Genomic DNA, 12,183 nt, shown 5'->3' on the forward strand with positions numbered 1-12,183 from the left:
ACCCTACTCATGAGTGTCAAGCCTCAACTGAGTAAGTGAATGCTGTGGGAAACTATAATTTTAATGCAATAGGTCAGAGGTACCCTGATTTCTCATGGAGTTCATATGAGGGTACTACAAATGCATGACAACAAATCAACCCCAGATTTAAGGGACAAGGAAATCCAGGTTTTCAAAATCAGCAGCGGCAGCAGTATCAACCTCCATAGTCTAATCAGTCTAGTATGGAAGATCTAATGAAGGCCTTCATTATCAAGACAGAGCAGAGGCTCGACGCCCATGGTGCAACTATTAAAGAACTGGGCACATCTTTTTGAAACCTGGAAAGACAGGATGGGTAACTAGCTACTCTAATGTCTGAGAGGGTCCCAAAAATGCTCTCAGCTGATCAAAAAGAAATCCTAAAGAAATAGTGAATGTTGTAACTTTGAGAAGTGGGCAAGTGTTGAAAGATCTTACACCAATCCAAAAAGATATGAGACGTGAAAAATAAAGTGGGGAGCAGCTGAAAAGTGAGGTTGGTAAGAAGAAGAAAGGCCATAAGGAAGCTGAGAAAAAGAAGAAGGAAGAAAAAGAAGAAGGAAGAAAAATCGAGAAGGGAGGAACCTGAGGCGAGCAAGCATATGCTTGCTCTACCTTTTCCCCAAAAGCTAAGTAGAGAAAAGTTGGACAAACAGTTTGAGAGATTTCTGGATGTGCTGAAATAGGTTCATGTAAACTTGCAATTCACTGAAGTGCTCTCATATATGCCTGCTTATGCTAAATTCTTGAAAGAGATCCTTACAAATAAGAGGAAAATAGAGGAGGCCTCAGTGATCAAGCTCACAGATTGCATTGCAGCACGATATTGCAAAATAAACTCCCATAAAAGTGTGGAGATCCAGGGAGTTTTACTATACTTTGCTCTTTAAGAACTATAAATTTTGATAAATCTTTATGTGATTCTGGTGCATCAATTAATTTAATGCCTTTATCTATCTACAGGAAAATGGAGAAGGAGATTGGAGAGATAGGGTCTGCACCCATATCTTTGCAGCTGGCAGACCAAGCGACTATAACATCCTAGGGGATAGTGGAAGATATGTTAGTTCGGGTAGATAAGTTCGTATTTTCTATGGATTTTATAGTGGTGAATATGAAAGAAACAAGGAGGTCCCCCTCATCCTAGGAAGACCATTCTTAGCTACGGGTAGAGTTATATTAGATATACAAGAGAGAAAACTCATGCTTAGAGTGGGTGAGGAAACCATGACTTTTAAGATGGATGTAGCACAGGGGGCATAAAAGGACAAACCAACTACGAGTGTTGAATGAAAAGTAAAGGGCACGAAAGAGAATGTTGCGGTGAGTGAGAAAGATAGGTGTGGGGTGTACCCAAAGAAGGCCGAGAAGAAGCTGCCTGCATGGATGTGTGCATTAGTTTAGGCGCGAGGGATGGAACCCAACTTCAGCTCAGACCCCGACTAGAAGTTCAAGGACGTTTCCTTTACTTTATGCTTTTTAATTGTGTGCCATGGTGATATGCCACAATTTAAAGTGTGGGGTGGTGAATGTATATATGTATATGTGTGTTTATAATCGTTTCTTTAGATTGAAAATTTTGACTTTTCCCAATGATGAATTTCCTCGACTGTCTTTTTGAGGGATTAAAGTCGAAGAAAAAAAAATATTTTGTTTTTTTAGGTTGTGTAATAAATCCCGCTGATTTTTCTTTGTGCCGCGATTCTTTTCGAAGAGTTTTGTTTGAACCGGGTGTAGTTAATTTTTTTCTACGATTAGAAAAATTTGTGCTATGATTTGACATGAAAGCGATATCCTTTGACTTTATTATGCCTAGAGAATATTAAGTGCTTTAGTTGTGACACTTAGGCTCAGTTTTTTACTCTTGTATAAGTATATTAAATTGTATAATGTTAACTTTGCTTAAACTGCTTTGACTAGAGTGTCTTGATGAATCCGATCCTGAGTAAGTTATGTGCCATATGTGTGAGAGGTTTTGTTATTCCGTGCATTGCATTTGATGTCTAGAACTTGCCCCTTATATTTGCAAAGCGAAATAGTAGTTTTATTCAGTCTTAAAAGTGATATAGGCGTTTTCTTGTTGAACTAGTTATATGCTTTTACCTATCTAATTGTTATCTATCTTAGTTAACACCTTTGAGCCTGTAATCATATTTCTTTGGCAACCACATTACAAGCCTTACCCATTTGTTGGAATTGACCATCTGTTTGAACTTTTTACCTTTCGGGAACACTTGAATTTGTTATGAACTTTATAAAAGTTAAAATGTGGGGTGTTGGTTTAGCTTTTGAGTGGAATTATTGAAATAAGGAGAAAAGTACACTGTTTGAAAATTTTGAGATGCACTTGTAAGGAATTGAAAGAAAAATAGTTATGTATGTATTAAAAAAGAAAAAAATGGATTCCTAGCTAGTGGTAGTTCTCATCTTATTTTTGCTTAAGGAAATCGGGAGTTTGATGTTGTTATATTGTGAAGGTTGGGGTTTGGTTCAACATAAGTGTGAGGTTTAAATTATGAAATTTTATGTATTAAAGTGCTTAGGGAGGTATAGTCACTATTATCCATATGTATCCTACCCATCCTGCAGCCTACATTACAACTAAATAAAGTCCTACCTGATCCTTGACTGAATATGCTCAATTAGTGGAGTATTAAACTACGGGCAAGCTTATGACACATTCTTTGTGGCGCATGAATTTTATTTCTGAGAGTGAGTTCATTCTTTCTATCTTAAGTTCCTATTTGTTCTTGAAGTTTATTGTGTGTGGAACTACTCTCTATTGTTTGTGTGAGGGCACATAATTTACGAAGGTAAGGTAAAGTCTTTGACCTTTATATTAAAGTAAGTGAGCAGGTTGTGAAAAATGTATGGTACTTTTGAGTCAAAACTTTGATGCAAGGATGTTACGTTAGAGTGCTTAGTCTATTATAAATATTCTTGTCATGATGCATTCGGAAAGTTGTCTGATAAGAAGGTCGTCTTCATGTGAAGTGCGAATTGATTGCTCGAGGATGAGCAATGGTTTAAGTGTGGGGTGTTGATGGTAGGCTAGAAACCCGTGTTTTAGCCGTAGTATTACACTCAAATTACTGCATTTTACTTGTGTTTGAGCTTGAATGTTAGTGTATTTTACTTATTGTGTGTTTTAAGCCTTCTAAGAATTGATTTCGAGTTAAAAGGACATTCAGAAGCTAAATCGAACAAGTTGGAGCTTTGAAGTCTGAGTAAAAGCCCAAGGAGTTAAACCCAGATTGTGTTTGAGGGGTATAGACCGAGTATGGATATCAAAAATCGACAAAACGAAATTACTCTATAAAATTTGCATAGCCGCGCTGCATGGGGCACCGCAAGGCGCAGCGCAGCAGTGCAAAAAGTGGCCAGCAAAGCTTTTGCCAAATGTTTTGGAATTCTCCGCAGTCACGCCGCATGACACGGCACGGTAGCACAAAAGTGTTAGAGTGATTTCCTATTTCGGCTAAAAAAAAGGGTTTCGTCTGGGTTTATTTTTGGGGACGGCTTAAATACACCAGAAAACACAATTTGGGGGACTTTTGGGACAGATTTTAGATCTAAGGAATCTAAGGAGGAGTGAAAAGAATACAAGCACAAGGATTTCATCATTCCTTCCTCACTCAAGATCCGGTTTTGGATTGAATATATGTTTTCCTATACTTTAATTATATTTGAGATGAATTTCTCCATGTCCATGGAGTAGTTCCTTTTAGGGTTTGACGGATTTGGTGTATTAATGATTGTTTATGGATTATAACTCTAGTTTTATGTATTTGAATCATTTTGGAAGATTTAATTGTTGAATTTATATTCACTAGTTCATGTAATCGAGAGGCATAACTTGTGATATCTGTGCATTATATTGTTGGTTGAGTTCTTAGATTCTTTTAAGTAATCGAAAGAGACTAGTTGGATCATTGATTAAACCTAGTTAGGAGAATAATCGAAAGAGATTTTTCTAAAGACCGATCTACTATGCATTCTTGCGTATCTTCACAATGCTTAAATTGGTTCATCTCGTGAGGTTAAGAATTAATCGAGAGAGGAGTTTCTGCTAAACGTTTGAATTAATAATAGAGTGAATTCTAGAAACTCACTTGAATATTGGAGATGAATTATCTAGAGTTAGATCTCGAACAATTATCTTGCACCTATCCTGTCAAAACATATTTTCTCCTACTGATAACTTTAGTTGCTTATTCCTTATCTCGATAGTCACTTATCAATAGCTTTATATTCTTAGTTAATTTCAATTCTCAATCATATAAATCTCAATTGTTAATCCTCCTGGATAGCAATCAAGCTAGAAACTACGAGAATACTTTTTAAATGCAATCCATGTTAATACGATATTATATTATACTATATTTGATTAGCGAGCACAATTTAAGTGTGTTTTGCGCTCGTCACATTCACACAAGGTAAAGGTGTTGATTTTATTACCTAATTTATCTCATACACAATTTATTTTTACCACAAATTGTCTTTTCTTTTTTATCAATTTTTTGTACTTTTATTTTAATTTAATAATTTTAAATAAAAAAAGCACCTATAAAAATAGTCCTAATATTGGTAATTATTGGAAAGTAGGGCCCCTCAAATTTGGGGGCCTAAATCACTTGCCTTAGTGCTTGTGCATTGAGCTGGCACTGGATTCCAATATAGCAGAGAACCAAAATGTGGTTCTTTTGGACTCAAACTACACAAATAGGTGGTAAAAAATGACATTTTTATATATAGCGCCATAATCCCTGGCGCTATATACTAACAGTAACGACACCGTTAATGTATATCGCCAGGTATTGTGGCGCTATACTGTAAAATCTGACACGTCCAGGTATAGCGCCACAATACCTGGCGCTATACATACATCATTAATGTATAGCGCCAGGTATAGTGGCGCTATACATAGATATTCCTGGCCCCACCAATAATTCGCGACTTCAATAATTCAAAAGCGTATAGTGCCAACTTTTTGGGCACTATACCTATATAAAAAAAAATCTCGGCTAGCCATTTCCTATATAAAGAGGTTAGGATTGTATAGAAATTCATTCAAAAAATTTGTTACCTCTTGTTGAAACGTTTATTGTTCTTAAATTCTCCATCATTTTTTCATTATGTCTGAAGAGCGTAGAATAAAAGTTTCATTATATTGGGGGGTGCGGTTGTGATGGAGAATAACTCTATGGGCTACAGTTTACCTGCTTAGTGTCATGTTAAATTGCCACTTACAATAGAGTACGATAAATTGATATCGTTGTTATGCAAAAAACTGAGTGTGAGGAAACGTTCAGTGATACTTAAAGTAACCGGAAGATATCCGTATTCCGTTACTCCGCAAGGGGTTGCTTTTTACTTGGAGTTTAACATCGACGATGATGAAACTTTGAGTGATTTTCTGAGGACTCCGGACGAATGCCGGGAATTTCTTGTAATCACAATGTTGGAGATGTACGTGAAGGTCGAAGACGTTCCAAAAAACGAGGTTGTGCGTAGCAGAGATAACTCCCAGTCATCGGGTGGTTATTCTGGAGCAGTTTTTGCCGGACAAGTTTCGGATGAAAGAGTTTTCCTTGATTTAAACTTATCACCGCCGGCGAATAAGCTGCGAGAAAATAATTTATACCTTGTTTTTCATAATTCACAAGACGAGTGGTAAACTTCAATTTTCATTTGTGTTAATTATGTATATTTTTGGCGTATTGAATTTGTATTAACGCTCATATATTTAATAGGGGGTACCGGCCGAATATGAATTTTACAAGTGGCCCATCCGGTAGTCATCACTTAATTGAAAATGTCCATCATGAAATTTCATCACATTACGACTTGTAAGTGAAGTGATATAGCCATATGGAAATCATTTATTAATTCAGTAGCTTATATTTTTGTTGGTTGTGCAGTGAAAACGAGCAAGTTGAACCACCCGTACGCACTCAATTGACCGAAAACGACGTATTACATCAGGATCTGGCAGATGCACAGAGTGAGGAACATAACAGTGATTACGATAACAATGCCGATGAATCCGGAGACGAGACACCCTTTTTCATGAGGATGGTGATGAGAAGGATGAGGAGGAATGACCTGATTTGAAGAGAGAACCCCCTAGACGAAGAGTGTATGAGTCCGAAGTGCCGTTTCATTCAAGGGAGCTTCCTTACATTGATAACTTGCCAACCGTGCCGGATGTGGAAGCTCTAACAAGGGATTTTGATGAAATACGGACAGCAATGTAGGATGAGTCTAGACCAACGGTGCTTGCAAAGGGGATGCTTTTTCCTGATAAAACGCGCTTAAGCAGGGCTTGTAAAATGCACAACGTAAAAGAGTGTCGTGAGATGCAGGTATGGGAGTCAAGTCCGATGGTATATAAGGTTGTTTGCTGCAGGTGGTTTTGGCCATGTAATTGGATGTTGCGTGCGACCAAGAAGAAGACAGGTATGTGGAAAGTGGGTAAATACATTCCCACCCACACATGCGAAATGGACACATTCAACGGGAATCACTTCAACTTGGATATTGACTTGATTTATCTTGTACTTATTCCACACCTCGAAGCATCCATAAGGTATATAATCAAAGAGTGCATTACATCAGTCCACCAGGAATATGGCCATACCATTACGAAAAGAAATGCATTTCTCGGGCGCAAACGAGCGTTTGAAATTGTCTACGGTAATTGGGACAAGTCATTTGCATCTCTGCCAAAGTACATAGCCGCACTGCAGCACTTTAACCCCAGGACAGTTGTTGAATGGAAGCTTGAGCAGAGTCCGGGAACACCAGAATACATATTCAATTATGTGTTCTGGGCGTTTAAGCCAGCAATTGATGGGTTTTCGCATTGCCGCCCAATAATATCCATAGACGGAACTCATGTCTATGGAAAGTACGATATCAAGCTATTGATAGATGTGGCAGTGGATGCTAATAGACAGATATTTCCTCTAGATTTTGTTGTTTGTGCCAATGAAAGCACAGAGACGTAGACACTATTTTTGAACCACATGAAAGAGCACGTTGTCAAACAGCATTTAGGTATTTGTCTAATATCTGATCGGCACAGTGGTATATTAAGTTCTGTGGAGAACTTGCCTGCATGGCAAGAACATTATGCATACCACCGTTACTATGTGAGGCACTTTAAAGCCAATTTCCATAAGGCACATCCCAACAAGGATCTACATGATTTGATATGGATGGCAGCAACAGACCACCAACAGCATAAATTCCGGGGGCATATAGATTCTATCAGGCAAGAAGACGAGGCAGTCTATCGTTGGTTAATGCGACATGACCCTAAAAAGTGGATGTTGCATGCGGATGGTGGCAGACGATGGGGAATTCTTACTACAAACATGTCAGAGTCCTTCAACGGGTTATTGAAGTCGGCAATAGGATTGCCCGTCACAGCCATGGTGCGGATGTCGTTCAAGCAGATGGCGGAGAGGTTTGTTGAACGGTCTGCAGCTGCAACGGAATTGATGGAGAGGGGTGTTGAATTTATGCCAGTGCCTATGAAGAGATTTGATAAATACAGACGGCGAGCACATTGACATTCATTTTTGCAGTATGATAACGAAAGAGGTGTTTTTGAAGTTCGCACCGCTATCCATAATAATCGGGGTAATAATGTACATACTGTAAATGAATCTGTAAGGTTATGCTCCTGTGGGAAATGGTCCATCTACCACATGCCTTGCTCACATGCCATCAAGTGTTTTCAACGTGTTGGTTATGCGGAGACCAACTATGTTGATCAACAATATAGTGTTTCCAAGTACCTAAACACATATAGTGGTCAGTTGCAGCCAGTGGGTGCTGAGCATTATTGGCCTCCGGAACCATTTAAAATGGTGTGTAACAAGTCCTATTTGCGTAAAAGACAGGTGCAGAAGAGAACACGTATACGGAACCAAATGGATGTTAGTGACACTATTTATGCGCGCAAGTATGGTATATGCTCGCAAATAGGACACGACCGTCGTAAATGTCCTTCAGCTGGTTTGGGTGGCAAAACTAATCAAGGTCGTGGTGGGTGTTCTTCTAGTGTACCTAACTACCCATGAGTTGATGTTGTAATAATTAGTTGTTATGTCTATATTGCAAGATTTATGAAATAAAATTATGCTTGTTAACTATGATTTGTACTTTCCCATTTTACCTATTTAAATAATAATTTAATAAAATTATCTGTATATTTATTATGTGTGCGTTGTCTTGTCGAACTGAAAAAGCTGACCAGCTGACATAAAGTTGTCTTGTCAACATCATAATAGTTAACATGCAAAGTATAGTGCCATTAGATAGTCCGTTATGTGTGTGTTGTCTTGTTGAACTGAAAAAGCTGACCAGCTGACATAAAGTTATCTTGTCAACATCATGATATTTAACACGCAAAGTATAGCGCCATTAAATAGTCCGTTATGTGTGTGTTGTCTTGTCGAACTGAAAAAGCTGACCAGCTGACATAAAGTTGTCTTGTCAACATCATGATATTTAACACGCAAAGTATAGCGCCATTAGATAGTCTGTTATGTGTGTGTTGTCTTATCGAACTGAAAAAGCTGACCAGCTGATATAAAGTTGTCTTGGCAACATCATGATATTTAACACGCAAAGTATAGCGCCATTAGATAGTCCATTATGTGTGCGTTATCTTGTTGAACTGAAAAAGCTGACCAGCTGACATAAAGTTGTCTTGTCAACATCATGATATTTAACACGCAAAGTATAGCGCCATTAGATAGTATGTTATGTGTGTGTTGTCTCGCGTATAAATAACAGACTCATTGTAGTTATGTTGTGTGCTCAAAATTTACTAAAAGCAAATATTTTATTAAAAGTAAGGTTTTTTTTACTAAAATCAAATATTACACAAATGGTTCAACCTCTTCGTCCACCAAAGTTTGTGGAAAAGCATGCTTGATGCAAAATTGTTGGGACGGTGGTGAAGTTGGACGCCGCTACTGGCACTGTATGAACCAGTTTTACAAGGTTCCCGACGAACCTATTTGTAATTTTCAGGAATGGGTTGATGAACCATGTTATCAGGAATGTTACAGAGAACATCTGCAGTTTCTTTATAATATGTATTTAAGACAACAAGAACATGAAAAAGAAAGCAATAGAATTATTGCAGACTTGAGGGCGAACCTGAAGGAGGTGGGAGAAGAAAAATGGAAAACACAATGGAATTGTGAAGCACAAAAGGATCAAAAAGAAATATATAAACTAGAACTTGCGGAGGTGAAGGCGAAACTGAAAGAGGTAGAAGAAGAAAATGAACAACTGGAAGAACGATTTAAGTGGTTGGAGCGGACAATAAATAGCAACCGGGGCTAAACATGGCATGTATGTGTTTAGTGTATTTTTCATATTTCATGTATTTTTATTATGTTGGCCTGCTATGTTTGTGTTTGTGATTGTGTTTGTGCTGTAGTAATATTTTCCTTGTTTGTTGTACTAAGTTTTATTTTAATTGAAGTAGAAGTTAAGTTTAAGTGCTTGTGTTGTACTACATTTTATTTTAATTGAAATGGAAGTTAAGTTTAAGTGCTTGTGTTATACTAAATTTTATTTTATGAAACTATCAAACGAATGGAGAACTAAAAAAAGTAATGCGCATATTCGATTAAATAATATTGTTAATGTATACAAAAATATTATTTACACCATGTCAATGTGTCCCGCATCCGGTGTGTCTCAATGCAGCCGCTGGCCTGAGGCGCATCCCCTCCCGCCCGGGTACGCTATCAGGATCATCATCATCAAGTCGTCTCCTTATAGCCGGATGCGGCGCAGGATGACATGTATCGGTGGTGTTGTCAGCTCCAGTAGAAGGCTACATAATAATATGAAACTTAGTATAGAAAACTACATAACAATTCACAACAATTTATATTGTCTTACCATCATCGTCTCTAGATCCTGAATGTAGTCATCTGTCGCTGCATCGCATGAAGCCTTAAAAAGGAAATTAATAAAGTTAAAGAAAATAAATAAGTTACAGTTAAAACAAATTCAAATTCAATACTAATAAACTCATACCTGCGCATGTGATGTGGAGCCATAACTCAGTCAGCGCCCACTATAAAAATCTTGGGTCGGTCGATCCTCAACAGTGGTAGACGGGCATGGGAAGTATCTACCCCAATCCACTCCTTGAATATCTGAGCCCGTGATCAATAATTGACTCGATGGGGTCACCTGCGATGGCACTAGAGTGCGATAAATTCCAAGGCTGTAAGACGGCATGTCCGTCTCATACATGCCACCTGCCATATCAACAACAACATCATCAGTAAGAGCCTCAACGCCCCCTTGCTGAGGACCACCTTCTCTCTGCCCACGACCACGTCATCCGGCACCACCAGCTCGTCGACCACCACCAGCTCGTGGGATACTACGACCCCGATGGTATTGCGCTGGGTCCATATAATCAGCCTCATGTGCCAAACGCTGATCCGATCGGGCTCGCTGCAGTGTCTGGGAAGCCACATCCATGAATCGACGACTATACTCCTGCATGGCCACAGGATCGTGGACATAACTCTGCATCTGCTGCCCCATATGATAGACGGTATGCAATCCAATCGCCTGCACAAAGTAAAAAATATAAACTACATATTTGGCACTAAATTATAGCTATATAACTAATAATAACAGAAAACATACCAGGGCCTCGTGTCTCCCGGTGTATGGGACGTACCGACCGTGTGCCTGATGAACTGGGTTCTCGATAAAAAGTTAGGAAGAAGTGCGGTACCATGCCATATAACGTGGAATAGGAAAGTGCTGCGGAGGTGGGGTCAAGTCCCCTTGCCTATCCCAAGTACCCAACTGCTCGTTAAGCCATGCCATAAATGTATCGTCCGCCCTGGACTGATCATCCCTCTCATAATGTAAAGCATGCCATGCAGGCGGAGTCGGTATAGGTTGCGGCAGGCCAAACTGACGAAATACCTGCTCGGAGGCATGGTGCTCGACAATATCGAGGCATATGAGCGGGACAGAAGCCCTCCAAATATGTCGGCCGAACGTGCAATACGCTGGCAGGGTACCTATCACCTCATCGCTGTATGACATACAGCTGAACTATCAAATAAGAACACAAACCGTTAGTATGCACAACACTAAGTTAATCTATAACAAGTAAGTTTAGTTAGATATTTACCTGTGCGTCTTCCAGCAGATCCAACACATCCCTGCAGAGGGGGAGATTATGATGGGCATCATACTCTCGTGCAAGAGTACGACGCATAACCCACCTACATGCTAGAGGGAGTTGCAGAATTTCTACATTAGCCGGTAGCTGTGGTAGAGGTGGCTGAAACTGCAGAAATTGCTCCTAGACCCAAACCTAACATACAAAGTTGACGTAAAGTATAAGATTAACTATAACTAGGTAGAATTGAAACTAATGGACATATTATTTGAATATGTTGTCACCTGTAGAAGCGGCAGAAAGCCACCAACGTCTCTCTGTGTGCCAATGCAAGCCTGGCACATCTGCCTGTACAGATATGAGATGACAGCACCACCCCAGCTGTACAAAGATGTATCCTCGAACTGGGCAATATGATGCAGAAAACGGAGGCTCACTAGGTTCCCCGAAGTGCTCGGGAACAAGACCCCCCCAAATAGAAGGAGCAACAGCAGCCTCGTATATCGCTGTACATCCACTTCCGCTGACTCATTGGTGATAGTATGGTGGATCTGCACCAGGTGGTCTCTAATGGGGACCAACTGTATACGACTGGACCCAGACGCTACCGCCTCGTCCTCTGGCATGAAACCCGTGAGCATGTGCAACATATCCCAATATTCCTGCCGCGAATAATATCTCATGGTCGCAGGCAGTAAAACTAGCAAGCCATCAGCGGACAGGCCATATAAAATCTCAGCGTCTTGGAGTGTGATGGTGGCCTCGCCGATTGGCAAATGGAAAGTGTGCGTCTCCGGTCGCCACCGCTCAATCAAGGCCGTGATCAAAGCACAGTCGAGCTGTATCCGGCCAATCCTAATAATCCTATATAATCCCATCTCCTCCAGGTAATGGACCATGCGGGGATGTAGAACGCGGGGAGGACTCAAAAACTCCCACAATAGATCCACTCTCCCGGCCCGGAAAGTCTGCGT

Source organism: Nicotiana tabacum, chromosome 8 (assembly GCF_000715075.1).
Source record: "Nicotiana tabacum cultivar K326 chromosome 8, ASM71507v2, whole genome shotgun sequence".
NCBI classification, from domain to species: Eukaryota; Viridiplantae; Streptophyta; class Magnoliopsida; order Solanales; family Solanaceae; genus Nicotiana; species Nicotiana tabacum.